We start from the raw sequence: 5,317 nt of genomic DNA, 5'->3' as shown, positions 1-5,317 counted from the left end.
CCCCCCAACTTTCCCCTGTACATTTTCATTTAGCAGAACAGTGTCTTTAGAAAATGGTGGCCATACTGTAGCCTAGTGCTGGGTTTTCTTCAAATTTTAGATGAATTGCGAGCACTAACTCCTCGCTCCAAGTGAGTTGCGAGTAGGCTCCAAGCCTAGGCGTACTGTGTTGTGTGTAGAACCGGAAGCTATGACTTGACTGCAGCAGATGTGCGACGCACTGAGTGCCTGATGCACAGCTTCACCCTTGACGATCAACTAAATAATAAAATTGCTAAAACATAATATATAATAACGTACCAAATCAGGTTTACCGCGAGCGGCATAGCTTATTTTGAAACGCTGATTCCGAATATGAAATCAGTTTTTACCAACGATAATTATTTTAAAAAATTAGAGTCCTGAGTTTAGTTCTGCGCGGCGGCAAATTTCAAAGTGAAACGTCACAGCGCATCTCCATCAAGTGTGACCGTGATCGCACGGAAAACACATGTACATGTAGCCTATATGTACAAGCAGCGCTTGATTTCTCGACCGAGTCTCCAAACCATCGTCCAAATTTCGTACAATTTTGTGGTTACACCTGGTTACACCTAAATCAAATGGATGGCGCTCGAGGCGCTCAGCAGACAGAACCTCGCCCAACGCGTTGGAATCGAGTTAGGTAACCTAGGCCTATTTCAGACAGGGGCGAAGCGTCTATATAATCAAATAATCACTGCTTCCCTTTCTAATTTTGAAACATTGTCGCTGTCAAATTCACCTATAAACGTAAACCTCATAAATTAAATGTAAAAAGACGTTCATAATCAACAATGAACGGTATGCCTAACATTCAAAAAGGTTTCACTACCACAGAAAAAGCCTGCTCAACCCTCTCGGGCCACTCCATAAGCAGTCACAAGCTTTGATTAAGTAAGCTTAAAGTGAGGCTGGAAGAGTCTACCAATAGAGTTGAAGGGAACAGGTACATAGCAGTCCAAACTGTTTCATTGCCACAAATACCCTGTTCACCCCTTTGGGGCCACAGTTAAAAGCAATCACAAACTCTGATTATGTAAGCTAACTACATGTATTACACTGGTCGAGTTTACTTCACAAATGTGAGGGGAACTAACTCCTAACAATCTCTTGACTGTTGCAATTGCTTGCTTTTTTTCCTCGACTTTTTACCGTCCTATAATCAGATCGCGACCTCGATTATGACACCGCCTCCTGGCCACGAAAGGCTAGACAAAAACAAGAGGGCTGGGCAATGAGTCGCTTTAGCAAAATCCGGATACTATGTTAGTGCACCTCTTTGACAAAAAATAATATGATATGAACTTCTTCAGCAAAAGGGTTAGAACTAGGCCAGGGCAAGATCGACGACAAAAAGACTCGAGGCCTCGATCCCAAAACTGAAAAAAGATCGAGGAATCGAGTCCGATTTTCGATTTTGGAAGCTGTTTCAAGTGGGCTGTTTAGAGGCCATGACTTGAACTCTGCTAAAAATAGCTCTTAAGATCGAGACCTCGAGTCTTGAACACTGCTAAAAATAGCTCTTAAGATCGAGACCTCGAGTCTTAAACACTGCTAAAAATAGCTCTTAAGATCGAGACCTCGATTCTCGAGTTTGACAGAAGTGGCTGGCTAAGCCTGCGCGCGTGCTAAGAGACAAGTTGGCTTTCACGCATTTGTGTGTGTGTGTGTGTGTGTGTGTGTGTGTCGTGTGTGTGTCGTGTGTGTTTGCGAGTGTGGGTGTGTGTTTGGGTGTGTTTGTGTGTGTGTGTGTGTGTGTGTGTGTGTGTGTGTGTGTGTGTGTGTGTGTGTGTGTGTGTGTGTGTGTTGCCTCCCTTCTATCACTCTTGCCAATGCGTAGGGCACAGGTTCCTTCTCTCTTGCACCCTTAGCTTCCTGATACGTCAAAGCATGCTTTGATGACAAATGTTTTGTTATTGTCGACGTTGTGTTATTGTATGCCAAAATATTATTACAAACAAATCATACAAACAACAGTACTGTGTTTTCCAGCTTATAAAAAAAAGTCCGAAGCTAAAGATCGACGTCCAGACATGATGACTCCTTGATACCAACTCAAAACACACAATATGATTTACAAAAGAATACGTGTACAGTGAAGATGAAAGTGCAGGGAAATTCAAAAGCAAGCGTTTAATGTTCAAGACAAAAGAAAGAGAAAAGGGATGTGAATGATTTAATTTGGGATGGGCGGGGGTGGGGCAATAACATTTTCAAAGTAGCAGTAGCCTATGTGCAGCGTGGTTTCGTACTGGGCTACACGGTAGACACGACAAGTAGGCCTAGGCCTAGTTTAGCATTCACTCATAGCGGGGAAGAGGAAGAGGAAGGTGGGGTGGGGTGGGGGGTTGCGTGAAACAATTGATATAGTGACTGACTGGCAGTTTCTTGCCCCTACTTCAGTAGGCCTACGAAAGTTCGTCCCGGGACAGACCCGTCTGGCGTTTGAAACCTTTGAACTAGAGTGTAATGTACCGCACCTATTATTGGGACGTGACATTTTTGTTGCATTGAGTCCCGAGCAGTTGTGAATTACAACAACATCGGTGGGACAGTATGACCTAACCCTGTTTTCTCTTTCTCTTTTTTCTAATACGAAGCAACAGAGCACAGGCACACGCAACCTCGATTCATCCACCTTGAAGACAGTCTTGAATCTACATGTATCAAGGCCTAGTGCACGCCAAATTCAAATAGTGAAAAAAACAAAAAACATAAGTAAACAAAACTCACAAAAATTAATTTAACTTGGTAATCGGGCTTTAAATTGGGTTCCCCGCGTAGTTTTTGCTAATATTGGGTCGCTGATCACGAAAATCTTATTATTTCTTAAATTAGATCAATATTTAAGAAATTTTTTGAATGCATTTTTAACTCCGCCTAGGCCGACATCAAAGAAGCCGCCTTATGCGCCGGATCAGTCCTGTCCTGGTGCGGTGTCTGTTTTGAAGCGAAAAATTCGACAGGACTGTAATAGTGCGGTAGAGATCTAGATTCTTGCCTCGATTCTCGGAGTCTAGGCTAGGAACCAGGCTAAAAAAAAAAGGAGACGGGAGGCATCGACTCTGGGCGGACTCGAAGCTTAGAGTCTGGGAACAAGATCGATTCTTTGAGTCCTCGTTTGGACTCGAAAGAATCGATCCCAGAGTCGATCTTGCCCTGGCCTAGTTAGAACCACTTCGACAAACGGGTTAGCATAACTTCAACAAATGGGTGCACCCACTTCGGCAAACGGGTCAGGAAAGAGAATTAAGAGTCTGAATTCGGATAATGTTTCATTGAGAATTATTCGGTTATCCTTGTAGATTATCCGGATTTTGCCCACCTCCACAGAATTCTACACAAGTGTAGAATTCTGTGCCCACCTCTAAAAACAGCCAAATGTGAAATTTAAAAAAAGGATATTTGTCATGTTCTACCAAAGAGTTAGACTCACGGGTAGATCTATAACATACAGATCTAGTACTGACATCTCTACTTCTTTGCTTTGTGTTTGTGTATCACATCTAAAGTTAAATTTAATTGTAGTTGGAATTAATATTTCATAAGATACTTTCCCGATTATTTTGGCGGTTGAACATGCAATGTGAATTCCGGATTTGTTTTCATTCACAACTCAGAGTCGCCGCCTCGAGAAAGATTTTTATGTGATATCTCCAGGCCTGAGCCTACACACTTCGCCTAGCTCCAGGCCATATCTGATCTGGTCCCGTTTAACTTTGATTACCCTGTCAAACAAGTCAGCCTTCGCCCCTGATTTCAGACAAAGTGCCGACGCAATTACGAGGCTACCTTTGTGTTCTATTTCTAGCATGGGTCTTTACTTGGCCAAATCATGTTCTTGGCAACGTGGTTTGCTTGCGCGATAAGGGGCTGTTCAAATATAATCTTACACCTTTATTACATTTACCCTTACACCCCCCCCCCCCCCCCCCGTAATATTACATTGTTCATTTATAATGATAAAAATAATATCGCGCAAATCAGTAAAACAATCATTGCTCTATGTGCATTGCATAGTATTCATGAAAAACATGCATGCACACATACATGCACATACATCCACTAAAAAATAATATATCTAGGTGTCACGACATTGTGGGATCAAGCGCTCGTCAGTTTTGATTTTGAGACATACGGAATTATTGATATCATCTTAAAGCCTGTCCATTTGCCTTCCTTTTGATGAAAACAATATTCATCTATGCTGAATAGAAGTCGAAATATTTTTGATTGAAAGAGGTGGGGTCACCTGATTTCAGAGGTAAATTTAGTGAGAAAACGGCCGCCAAAGTTTGATGACTTCAATAGCTTGAGAGCCATTAAAACTGAAAAATCACAAATTTTGTGCATGTAATGAACGTCTATCAGTATGGACGTAAAAGTTGTTTAGCGCGAAAAGAAAATTCAATAAAAGTTCCCAAACCTGCGGAAAAATGCCAGTTTTTTTCACTTTCATTATTTTGACGAGCACCTGATTTCACCACGCTGCCTCACAATTAGAGTCAATCATTCAATGAAAATATTGCATACACACTTTCTTACTAATAAAAAGGAAACAATTGAGACTCATGCCTATGACAAAAGCACTTTAATTTAAACAAAACAAGTTACAGTGGAATTCTGATAAGGTCAATACCCCGGACAGAAAAAAAGTGTTGACTTTGAGCAAACTTTATCCATTGCACTACATGTACTGGCCATTGAAAATTGAAGATGACAGCTACAAAATTACAAAGTACCTGGTAATAAACAAGATGTAATCTCAATTTCAGGGAGTATAATTCTGAAGTTGTCACCTAAACAAAAGATTATGAAAGAACAAAGTTCATAATATGTAATTGGAGGTGTGTACACCACTTGCTCAGGCGCAATATCTCTTCTTGAATGGAATTCATCTTAGGATTTAGCCCCAAATTGTTGACTTTACGCAAGGTTAACACTCAAGCGGTTGACTGTATCAGAAACACAATTACTTTAACAAAGAAGGTAAGAAACGAGACTGCAGTGAGGTGTTGACTGTAAGCAAGAGTTGACTTTAAGCAAGTTGACTTTATCAGGATTCCACTGCATCTCTGTTCTTACTGATCATTTATGGTGGAGAAAAAAAAAGGGAAATTAGTTATCATCAACAAATTTTAATGCAGAGTTCATCATTATGTCAAAAATATTTTTTCGCCTCACAAAAGTGTAATATTACACTAGTTCAAGACCCCCCCCCCCTTTCTTACACTTTTCTTACAGGAGCCAAAGACCTCCCCCCCCCCCCCCCCCCCCCCCCCCCCGGGGGGAAAAT

Source organism: Aplysia californica, unplaced genomic scaffold, assembly GCF_000002075.1.
Source record: "Aplysia californica isolate F4 #8 unplaced genomic scaffold, AplCal3.0 scaffold00107, whole genome shotgun sequence".
NCBI lineage: Eukaryota > Metazoa > Mollusca > Gastropoda > Aplysiida > Aplysiidae > Aplysia > Aplysia californica.
Note: the sequence above shows the minus strand (reverse complement) of the source record.